At 43.2% G+C, this 12507-nt stretch overlaps 1 protein-coding gene across 7 annotated transcripts in view; it reads left to right on the top strand.

Annotated features, from left to right (window-relative positions):
- B3GNT2 (UDP-GlcNAc:betaGal beta-1,3-N-acetylglucosaminyltransferase 2) overlaps positions 1 to 12507 on the top strand; it is a 324948-nt gene that overhangs the window by 98632 nt on the left and 213809 nt on the right. For all 7 annotated transcript variants that reach the window (XR_003004191.1, XR_003004192.1, XR_003004189.1 and 4 more), the window contains one exon: positions 8109 to 8259. The gene's annotated coding sequence lies outside the window, so the exon portion shown is untranslated. The remainder of the gene's footprint in view (positions 1 to 8108; positions 8260 to 12507) is intronic.

Genomic DNA, 12507 nt, shown 5'->3' with positions numbered 1-12507 from the left:
GGGCACTACCCCATAATATGTGATGCTAAGGCCATCCCATAGGCCTCTGGGCTGAAATCCATCTTGGAAAAAAGTTGCCCACACAAGTTGGGGTGGGTCCTAGGGCAGGGCAGGTGTGGAAAAAGAAGCCAGATAATTGGCCAGAGGTAAACAAAGACCCAGAAGACCTGCCCTAGATGAATGATTTTTTTTTTTTTTTTTTTTTTTTGCGGTACGCGGGCCTCTCACTGTTGTGGCCTCTCCGGTTGCGGAGCACAGGCTCCGGACGCGCAGGCTCAGCGGCCATGGCTCACGGGCCCAGCCGCTCCGCGGCATGTGGGATCTTCCCGGACCGGCGCACGAACCCGTGTCCCCTGCATCAGCAGGCGGACTCTCAACCACTGCACCACCAGGGAAGCCCATCGCCACTTTACTGCTCTCCTCCTCACTGGGGGGACCCCCACACCCTGTCTCTCCAGGTGTGCATCTCTGCCTTGCTTCTGTCTTAACTATACAAACTGTTGCTCTGGATGCTCTCCCACTTGTTGTGCTAGGTCTCTAATAATAAACTTTATACCTCTTTTTACAGTTTTTGCCTCCGTGAGAAATGCATTTTTCACTGGGGGCAAGAGCCAGGGGGTATGGTGGCCAGGATTCCTGGTTTTCATCCAGGCTACCCAGGTTCAATTCCTGGGCAGGGAACTAAGGTCTCGCTTCACGCCACCACTCACTGCTGCCTCTCCAAGATGAGAACCACAGAAGAATGTGATATTGTGAGGAGGCAAGGTTCACTGTGAGGTGGGGGACATCTGTGCAGACTAGGAAATCAAGGCTTTGATGGGTTATGTAATGTGTCCAAGATTATAATGCCAGTAAGTGACAGAATTGAGATCTGAATGGAAGGGGTCCATCTGACCCCAAAACTTATTTTTCTGTATCACTCTATTTCTTTTTCTTTTTGATTCCCCTTCCCACCTTCTCATTCTATTTCTTATGATTGGTTATTTTGGTTCTTTAGTATAGCATCTCAAATACTATCCCTAGGATGACCTGTTTTAATTTTTGCCAGGCTGCTGACAGCATCAACAGTGTCTTGGCTGAGTTTACAGGGAAGAAACCAGGTAAAATGAGTAGCACACCTACCCCAAACTCCTTTTTGGGCTGTCTTTGTAGGATGAAATCACCCAAGTGTTCTTTAAATCAGAGGATGTTTGTTTAGTGACTGGTCTGTACTGTTGCCCTCCCCAAAGGAGTCTAAAATGTCTCCCTTTTAGCTGTACTCTGGGGACTATGGCAAACAGCCCCTTGATCCTTAGGACGCTGCTGAGCAGTCATCCATTTAGACAGAATGTACGTTGTCCCAATGTGAGGACTTTGGCAATGTCAGGAAAAGCTGCAGTGAGAGTACAATTAGAGGTAATAAGTATCCTGTAGCTTTTAAAGCACAGTTATGTATTTTATCAATCAGGATAGGCTGGGTTATACTTCAAAAAAAGAAAAAAAATCCCCGTACATTAAAACAACAAAGGTTCATTTCTCACTCACAGCACATGTTTACTACAAACGCATTAGGTACTTTGTTCCCTCACCTTTTGCCTTCTCACTCTAAGACCCAGGGCAATGGGGCAGCCACTATCCAGAACATTGCTGGTGGTCACGGTAATGTCACAGGAGGTCTCATTCAGAAGTTAAAGCTTTGGCCCCCACATGACATGTGTCCCTTCTGCTCAAAATTCATTAGCCAAAGGAAATCATTGGCTGGAACTGGCCACAAGGGCACCAAGAAGTATAATCCTAAAATGTGCCCAGAAGGGAAAAAAACTGAAATGACTATTTGGAAAAAGCACTAATGATTACTACAGATAAATATGACCTTAAAGGTTTTCTTAGCTATTCAATGATGCAAGGAGTTATGGAATTATCCTCATTTTCCAGATGCATTGAGGAGGCAGCAATGGCAGAAGAGCTTGTTATATTGTTAGCACAAGTCCACATGCCGGACGCACAGTGAGGCCAAACAAACCGAAATGTCAGAGTTTGAAGCAGAGAAAGGTTTATTGCAGGGCCATGCAAGAAGACGGGTGGCTCAGGCCCCAAAAAAACCCTAAGTTTTGAGTTTTGGCAAAGCATTTTCAAAGGTCAGGTGAGGGAGGGAGTCACAGGATATATGATCAGCTCATGCACAATTCTCTGGCTGATGGTGAGGTAACAGGGTGGTGTCACAGGGGTTAACATTATCAGTCCTTAGGTTTCAGGAGGCCTGGGGCTATGTGCTCATGGTCATCAAGTAGTTAACATCTTCCATTTGGTGGGGGGTTTTCACATCTGTAAAACAGCTCAGGAAATGTGCATCAAAACAGTTATCTAGGTACTTCAGAGAGAAGCTAAAGCAGAGGATGGGGGGAAGGCCTGTCCTGGGAAGGCCCTGTAGGGTCCTGCTTGGTTACAATATAGGTTACAATATAGGTTACAATATAGGTCCTGCTTGGTTACAACATCTCACGAAGCTGTTATAAAAAATTAAAGGTTGGTAAAAGAAGGGAGGTGGTGGCATACAACTTACAGGGAAAATAAAGCCTCTCTTTTACAAGGTTGGTTAATATACAGGCACCCTAGAGTTCCCACCCCATTCATAGCCCTGTACTCAAGAGAGGCAGAGGAGACAATGCAGGGGCTCTTAACTTGGGGTCCATAGATAGAGGGAGAGGAGTCTCAAACTCATCCCAAAATAGTAGCCTAATTAATCTGTGTAGATGTTCATTTTGGGAGAGGATGTGTCCAGTTTGTACCAGCTTCTCAAAGGACTCCGTGACCCCCAAAGGTTAATGGAAAGAACAATGGTGCAGGAGTCAAGAACTGAGTCCTAACCCTGGCTGGCTCTAACTAGCTGAGGAAACTTGGACAAGTCATTTCTCTTCTTCATTTGTAAAATGAGGGCCAGGACTCACTGATATCATGCTCTCTTTCAGCTAGGAACACAAGATGCAGGATACTTTGTGGCCAAGCAGATCTGAATTTACATCTGGCTCTACCTCTTAATGATTGCATGCCCTTGTGCCAGTTCTAGAACCTGTTCACACATCCGTCAAAGGTGAAAACCTGTGCAGGCTTCTTGGGAGGATTAGGGACCGTGAGTGGAGAACACCTGGCCATTATTATTAAATGATGCTTCCTATGAGTCTGCGTCTGGCTCAAGTCCTGCTGAGCACTGCATATTTTCAGTAAGTAAGCATGGTCTGCCAAGAATTCAAGTTGTACCAAATCCAGATGTCGGCAAGGCCTTGCCCTAAGGCAGTTCCTACTATAGAAAGGAAGTCTGGGTGCAAGCCTTGCCCAACCTCATCCATATACATACCATGCCTGACTCATGCCTGGCCTGGGCTCCACAGCAGGGCCAGCTCCTGCCCCTGCTCGCTCCTCTTGGCAGGCACTGAGTCATCATGGGCTAAGTCATGACATGGGCTGATGGCCTCCCCAGGAGGCTGAACCCACCAAAAGCACCAGTTACTGATGGAGCCACAAAACCATCCCCTTGGCCTTTCCAGCTTTCTTCACTGGCAGCTTCCCATGTTACTGCTACTACAGGCATCATACCCCAGATTGACTCACCACTTCCTGCTGTAGCTAGGGCAGGAATTGCTGCTCCTAGTTTAGTCTAGAGGTACCTGAAGTCCAGAAGAGTAAGGTGACCTACACAAGGAAACACAATGAGCTTGTGGCAGCACTGAGTTGGGCCTCCTATCTCCTGGTCCCTTGTCACCTCCTTGCACAGTGTCAATGTATTAGTTTTCTATTGCTGTTGTAATAAATTACCACAAATTTAGTAGCTCAAAACAACACAAATTAATTAAAACAGCCATGAGATAATGAGATACCACTACCAAAATCTGAAAACACTGACAGCACCAAATGCAGGTGAGGATATGGAGCAACAGGAACTCATTCATTGCTGGCAGGAATGCAAAATGGTACAGCCACTTTGGAAGATAGTTTGGCACTTTCTTATAAAACTAAACGTACCCTTACCATACGATCCAGCAATCACACTCCTTGGTATTCACCCAAAGGACTTGAAAACTTATGTCTACACAAAAACCTGCACACAGATGTTTATAGCAGCTTTATTCATAATTGCCCAAACTTGGAAGCAACCAAGATGTCCTCAGTATATGAATGGATGAATAAAATGTGATACAGCTAGACAATGTAATATTTTTAATCACTAAAAAGAAATGAGCTATCAAGCCATAAAAATCAAGGGAGGGACCTTAAATGCGTATTACTAAGTGAAAGAAGCCAATCAGATACAGCCACATACTGTGAAATTCCAACGATATGACGTTCTGGAAAAGGAAAAGGAAAAATTATGGAGACACTAAAAAGATAAATTGGTTCCCAGGGGGTTGGGCAGGGACATGAATAGGCAGAGCACAGAGGATTTTTAGGGTAGTGAAAATACCCTGTGTGGGGCTATAACGATGGATCATTATACGTTTGTCAAAACCCAAAGAATGTACAACACCAAGAGTGAAGCCTAATGTAAACTACGGACTTGGGGTGATGATGATGTGTCAGTGTAGGTTCATCAACTGTAACAAACTCGCTACTCTGCCGTAAGATGTGGAAATGGGGGAGGATATTCCTGTCTGAGGGCAGGGGGTATATGGGAACTCCTTGTACCTTCCTGACAATTTTGCTGTGAACCTAAAACTGTTCTTTAAAAAATGAAGTCAATACTTTTTTTTTTTTTTTAATCTAACAGTTCTGGAGATCAGAACCTCAGTGGACTAAAATCAAGATGTCAGCAGGGCTGCATTCCTTTCTGGGGGCTCCAGAACAGAATACGTTTTCCTGACTTTTGCAGCTTCTAGACGCTGCCCGAATTCCTTGAGTCAAGGCCATCTTCAAAACCGGCAATGGCTGGTTGAGTTTTTTCAACTCACATCACTTCTGCCTCTCTCATCCACCTTTAAGGATTCTAGTGATTGCATTGGGCCCACCTGGATAATCCAGGATTCTCTCCCCCATTTTGAGGTCAGCTGATCACCAACCTTAATTTCACCTGCAACCTTAATTCCCCCTTGTTGCGTATGCTAACATATTCACAGGTTCTGGGAGGGCCTGACATCTTTGGGAGGGCCATTATTCTGCCTACCAGGGTCATGAGTCTATGCCCTGCGGTAGGAGAGGGTGGTAATAATCATACTAGTAGCATCACAGTCCGGCTGCCTCTTGCTTGAAGCTAAAGGTCAGTACCGTTCTAATTTTCAGCTGTGTTTGAGCCTCATCGGCCCTTAATGTGGTTGGTGTTCCCACATTTTCCAGCCTTTCAGAATTACCTTTCGCTTAAATATTCAAAGAAAATAACTCATGCTCTGAGGCCAGAGGAATTCCAGTCCCCTCCCAAATATTGCTAAGTATCCTCGGATGCGCATCCACACTCATGGCCTGTCTTTTCTCACTCCATGCTGCTCCTGAATCCTCCTAACTCCCCCGTCACAGGCTCTACACACTGCCCTCTCCCCATCATTCCGGAGGCAGGGTTGTCTGGAGAGAACCAGGTTAGGAAGCTTAATCGCCCTTGTTAGGGCTTAATGACACAGGCCAGGAGAACTCCATCTAGTACTCCGTGCGGAGAGTCCCCACATCCTCTGGTCATACTGTGTTGAGGCCTTTATTCAGGGCTTCTCTCGGGCCCAGCTAAACCCCCCTTTTCTCTGAGACCCCAGGCTCCAAACTGCTGCTTCTAGGACCACCGAAGAAAAAAGAAGCCGTCAAATATTGACTTTTATTGTGGAGAGCAGTTTAGCCACGGTTCACTTCAACCTGGCCTCAGGGCCCTACCTTTGCATAACCGAAGGGCCCATTAAAGTGTTTCCCAAACAAAAGATAAGATTCTTTGCCAAGAGGAATTCTTCTCCCACGCTTGGAATGTGGAAACGCTGCAGTTAAAAAAATACAACAAAGCACAAACAGCTCCCTTTATTTCTACTTCCATTATTTACCACTGAAGTAAAGTGCTAGTATGTGTGTTGTTTTGTAAAAGACATAGACTTTACATCACAACACATACTAATTAATACACACCCTCACACAACTTAAATAAAAGAAACAATACGTACTCTTCTTACTTGGGACACACGTTGATATTTTCTACTCTATTAACATTTTCGAATGGTGATCAGGACCCACCGAATTTTTTTCTGTGACCTGCTGGTGACTCACAATCTGCTCTTTGAAAAACACTGTACTAACAGAATAGCCCCTTCTCTTCCCTCCCAGGCATAAGTATTTGTGTAATGCTTTAATGCCTACAAAGCAGGTTTTAAAGCATAGGTTATCCCATTTAATCCTCACACGACCCCAAAATGGAAATAATAACTCCCTTTTCACAAATGGGGGAACCGAGGTCTATATTGTTGAAGCAAGCTTTGCCCAAAGTCACGCGACCAGAAAGGGAAGATTTTGGATGCAAAGCCCTGAATCTAAACCTAGTTGTTCTTTTCACCCACACCAGACTCCTAGTGTTACCAGAAGGGGGACCCCTTCCAGGGCTTGTGAGTGGGCTGCTGTCTAACCCTCAGAAATGAATTGTCCGAGGAGACACACGTACTGACAAAGCAAGAGGCTTTATTGGGAAGGGGCTCCCAAGGGGAGAGCAGTAGGATAAGGGAACCCAGGAGAACTGCTCTGCCACGTGGCTCTCTGTCTCAGGTTTTATGGTAATGGAGTTCGTTTCCGGGTCATCTCTGGCCAGTCATCTTGCTTGTGCCCGTATTTGGTCTGATTCAGGGTCCTTCCTGGTGGCAGGCACACTCTCAGCCAAGGTGGATTCTAGTGTGAGGGTTTCTGGGAGGTTGGCAGGACATATTACGTGCCGGTGACTCCTCCCTCTTTTGGTCCCTCCTGAATTCTCCTGGTTAGTTTTTGGTGGCAGCACCGTGTTCCTTACTGGAGGGACCTCCTGTAGTGAGACAACTCATGCAAGTGGTTCTTATCCTGCCTGGCCAGGGCGGGCAGTTTTGGTCAATGGTTCCCTAACATTACTCCCACTATGTACAACACTCTCAACTCTTATGGTATAGTTTAGGTTAAGCTAGACAATGTAAGCCTTTTTGCATATGCTGAATTCTTAGTGCTCACAAAAATCTCACACTTCTCCCCCTTTGTCAGCCTGGAGTTGGCATAGCGGTCCATACCTTCCCAGGTGGCTAGGCAGAGCTAGCAAGGCCTTTGCAGGGTGCAAGTGCATCTGCCCCCAGGGCACGAGGCCCCAGCACCTGCCTCAGGCCTTCACGTGGCCTCCTAGCAGAGCAGGAGGGCAGTCCTTGCCCTGGGCTGGGGTGGAAGTGGCTTAGCCCAGGAAGCTGGGAAATGATACCAGGAAAGACAACCCCAGAGGAGGGGTGAGCTGACTCTGAGGACAAGGTGCTTTGGGTGGAAGGGCACCTCAGGAAATGTCGACTCAACAGACAAATAAAAGAAACCAGACATCACATATCCAGGAAATGCTGAGCAGGCCTGGGTAAATGAAAGAAAATCTGTGGGTAGAAGACGTGGATACTGTTGCCAAGTTTAAATACTGCCTCTCTCTCTTTCTCTTTTTGACAATTCTGCTTCCTTGGGTTTTCTTAGGGCACCAGTTGGGAGGGGTTTACCAGCATTTCAAACACGTGGGCTCTGTGTTTGTAGGTAATAGGGCTCAGGGCAGGCCACCTCAAAATATTCCACTTTGGCATATTGGTTATTTAGAATTAAAGTTACTTGAGAAACAGCCTGTGCAAGGAGCACACTCTGACCTTCCTCTATCCCCTTGAAAGCAGAAAATAAATCTCCCATGTGAAAGCTATCCTCCTTGCACCAGGAGGTAGAGAGACATCCTTATTACAAGAGACAGGGAATTCAGGGCCAAGAAGGCTTATATACAAACTTTGCTTAGTTTCTTCATTAATTGGTACACAAACCTAAGTTTGTCACTTCTTTACAGATTTATTGTTTCTTTATCTAAAAGGTATATAAACAGCCTGCTTTGGCTACTTCTTGGGTCCTATAGCTATGAGACCTCTGCATGTACAAAATTGAATTTTGTTTCCTCCTGTTAACCTGTTTTGTGTCAATTTAATTTTTAGATCAGCCAAAAGAACCAGGAGGGCTAGGGGGAAATTTTCCCCTCTCCGACAGTTTTGGTGTAGTTGGCTGGATACTGCTTGGGTACTGCTTGCTCCTGGGACTGTTGCAGATAAAGAGATCCTGGAACCTCTGAAAACAACCTGGCAGAAGGTAAGAATTCTCACCACGTCAGCCTCCTGGATCTCTGACTCTGGGGGTCTGATGGAAGTGAAAGTAGGAAGAGTCCTTTTCTCTCCTTTTCTAAACTTAAATTAGCAGGAGAAAATATTTGTGGAATTAGTTCCTTGTGTACAGTGACCCTGGTAAAGATTTGGTACATGGGTACTCTTGGTTTAACGGATCCTTTTCCTCCCGGAGATGGTCACTGTTTTTCTTTGTCTCTGCTGTGTTGTGTGTTATAAAGAGAAAAAAAAGCCTTAGGGCAGAACACAGGCAGAGGCCTTATAAGCCTGCTGTTTGAGCGGACCTCAAAGACTGCTAAGTTCATGGTTCTCACCAGACTGGTGTCTGTTTAGACCAACCATGCTGCGGGTCCCTTATGTAAAAACCAGATGAGGTTTTTCCTTTTGTTTTGTTCTATGTTCTGAGAGCTTAGCTTTGTAACCAGTGAGAATATTCTGTCTGGTCTTTGCCATTCGGTCTGGGGTGCCCCTTGGTGGCCATTTGAATAGACTGGGGTTCCAAAACACGAACTCACAAGCAGCCATGCTAGCATTCAGGGAACTTTGTATAAAGGGTCCCGATCCATAAGGGGCCTTTGTCGTCTCAACCTTCCTTGCTTTGTTAGTGCTCGAAAAGTCCCATTCCAGTGCCTGCCTGGTGTCACAGATTACTGGATCTGTCACTGGAGGTGTCTCACATTTCTGTGAGAGACCAGAGACACCATTTTCACTATACCATCCTTACCCTGTGCAAAAAAGGCCTTTGCTTTCTTAGGCTATCTGGGAGTGAACTTTCTGGATCTTGTGAGGGTTGCATCTCTTGCAGTCTTTTGTGGAGGTCTCTTGCGTTCTTGGTTAAGCTATAAAAAGGCTTGTCAGACTGAGTCGCTATTGAGATTAATAGATCCTACTCATCAATGACCAGGATGATGAACCTTTTTTAAAGTGGAAAAGCTTCTATATTTGAAAAAAATTTGGTGGTGGGGAAAACTCTTATCTTAAACAATTGTCTTCTTTGTACCTATTTTAAAAAAGACCAAATTAAAAAGTGGATACAAAGAAATATAACACCTAGTTTAGGGACTTCCATAACAAGATGAAAGAATAGAAATAAATGTAGAAAAAAATTGTCCCATTCAACATAAATTCCCCTTCTTAAAAATCTGACCCCATCTCCTCAGCAAATTCCCTTAAATCCCAAAACTCCTCCACCTTCCTCAGAAAATCCCTTAAACACTCAGCTGCTTGTTTTAACTTCCCTTTCCTTACAAGATTTACAGAGAGCACTCCAGCCTAATCTCTAGGCCCAGGATTTACAAGTAACTCATATAAATGCTAAAAGCCAGGAAATAAATTTAGCAGAAGTGTCTGGAATGGACAGTAAGTCTCGTTTTGCTGGGCTCTATAATCAGGCTTTGCCAGCTTCAGGCCTTCCTATGCAACGTCCTTTGCAGATATATCCTAGATCTCCACCCAGAGAATTTATTTCTCCTGGGCTACAAAACATAGAGATCTTTTGATTTCTATTTAGTTGGGAAATTTCTCCATGGTATAAAAAAGGCAAACTCAAAATAGTGTGATTGAGTGGGCAAACCAACCTCTAAGCATTATAATGGAAGAGTCTACCCAATTCTTTGAAGGTACCTTGCAGGAACACAGATGAAAAAAAGAGTTAAAATCGACAATTCTTAATTTACAACTTGACTCTTTACAAAAACAAAAGCATAACTCAAAAAGCAACTCAAAATCCACTCATACCTCGTCCTAATTGCCTTCAAATATTTGCAGATATTGTAAAATACATATATATCTACTATATATATGATATCATATATATATAGCAGATATTCCATGACATTGGAAGTACAATTGTTTTGCACTGAAGAAAAGGAAGGAAATTTTTAAATAGTAAATGCTCTAAACTTCTGGTAATAGAAACATAAACCCAAAATTCCTAGGAGAAAATTTACATTCTTTCTCTGGCTCTTAAAGTTGTAAATCTTATCATGTCTTTGAAAAGTAAATACAGCCCTCAATTGCCCGAGACTGAAGGAAAAAATAAAAGGAGGAAAGAGGTCTTTTAAAAATACAAACTGATAAAAGAGCTCTCTTGCCCAAACTCTGGACCACAGCCTCTTTAAGATTACTTGTCAAAGACGAATACAAATATTAAAAGTTATCTCCACAAATAGTAAAAAGCTTTAGCCATCTGACGGATAAACTCAACTTTTTCCAACTATTATTTATAAACTCACTAGAATATACTGTTGTTATCTGAATCAGTATACTTGATTCATGACTAAAATTTTAAAATGAAGGTATCTGTTTGTTTGTTTTTGCGGTATGCGGGCCTCTCACTATTGTGGCCTCTCCCGTCGCGGAGCACAGGCTCAGCGGCCATGGCTCACGGGCCTAACCGCTGCGGCATGTGGGATCTTCCCAGACCGGGGCACGAACCCGTGTCCCCTGCATTGGCAGGGGGACTCTCAACCACTGCGCCACCAGGAAAGCTCTCTCTGTTTGTTTTTATGTATGTCTATGTATGTGCGTTATAGGTATAGTATTTTTCTACTTTTGGATGGCATTGCCAAACTTAATTTGTAAAAGAGCTCTATTTAACTGGCTTAAAATATGTGCTTAGTAATTATTTCTAAGTCTCAGAAATATAATAGAAACTAACTCAAATATTTTTCAAATCTACATGATCTAGGATAATTTTCAGTAAGTAAAAGGTAGTTTAAGTTTGTTGGTTTAATTAATACAGGCATGTTGTTAGAGTAATCAGCATTAAGTATAATACTTTTAATTTACCTAGGTCAAATAAGACCATGTTATCTCTGTTACAAAATTTTTCAGCAAGAAAAATAACAACGTAATGATTACCTGTTTTAATGTATCATGAGATTTTCATGAGTATGATTGTTAAGAACAAATGAATTAAATAGATGTAAATGAGATGTTTCAGGTAAACTTTTTAGCCATGGCTGTTTTATGATAAGTCTACTTAGTTTCCCAAGTCTCTTTGGTAACTTCTACCCTTAGAATTTTGCTAAGTTAAATTAAATGATGGGAATTCATTGAATGTCTATATCATTTCCAAATAAGATAAAATACTGAAACATTAATTGCAAAACCAATCTAAGTTTACCTACTTTATTTTTTATTTATTTTTATTTTTGGCTGCATTGGGTCTTCATTGCTGTGTGCAGGCTTTTCTCTAATTGCAGTGAGCGGGGGCTTCTCTTCCTTGTGGTGCACGGGCTTCTCTTCCTTGTGGTGCACAGGCTTCTCATTGCTGTGGCTTCTCTTGTTGTGAAGCACAGGCTCTAGGCACGTGGGCTTCAATAGTTGTGGCACATGGGCTCAGTAGTTGTGGCTTGCAGGCTCTAGAGCACAGGCTCAGTAGTTGTGGTGCACGGGCTTAGCTGCTCTGGAGCATGTGGGATCTTCCCAGAGCAGGGCTCGAACCCATGTCTGCTGCACTGGCAGGTGGATTCTTAACCACTGTGCCACCAGGAGAGCCCAAAGTTTACCTACTTTTGACCTTTTATTTTGGAGGCTAAAGATACTTGAGTCTCTTAGTAAACATGTTTTGTGCCACATTGAAAAACTGAGCTATGAGGAAATGCATATTTTAAGAAATTATGAAATGTATTCATAAATTTGCCTAACTAAAGTATGTTGGTATAACAGACAATTCACAATTGCTTACTTCTTATTTTTCACTAGAAATTAAGGTTTTTAAAGATTGAGAATTCTAATTAGTACAGGTGTACCTCGGAGTTTGGTTCCAGACCACTGCAATAGAGCAAATATTGCAATAAAGTGAGTCACAAGAATTTTTTGGTTTCTCAGGGCATATAAAAGTTATAGTTACACTATACTGTAGTCTATTAGGTATGCAATAGCATTATGTCTAAAGAAAAAATGTATATACCTTAATTAAAAATACTTTATTGCTAAAGAATGCTAAGTATCATCTGAGCCTTTAGCAAATTATAATCTTTTTACTGGTGGAGGGTCTTGCCTCAGTGTTGGTGCTGCTGACTGATCAGGGGGGTGGCTGCTGAAGGCTGGGGTGCCTGTGGCAGTTTCTTAAAATAAGACAGCAATAAAGCTTGCCACATTGATGGACTCTTCTTTTCACAAACCATTTCTCTGTAGCACACAATGCTGTTTGATAGCATTTTACCCAGAGTAGAACTTCTTTCAAAATTGGAGTCGAACCTCTCAAACC

Source organism: Neophocaena asiaeorientalis, unplaced genomic scaffold (genome assembly GCF_003031525.2).
Source record: "Neophocaena asiaeorientalis asiaeorientalis breed wild unplaced genomic scaffold, Neophocaena_asiaeorientalis_V1.1 scaffold100, whole genome shotgun sequence".
Taxonomy (NCBI): Eukaryota; Metazoa; Chordata; class Mammalia; order Artiodactyla; family Phocoenidae; genus Neophocaena; species Neophocaena asiaeorientalis.
The sequence above is the reverse complement of the archived record's forward strand: the minus strand, read 5'-3'. Positions and strand labels throughout refer to the sequence as shown.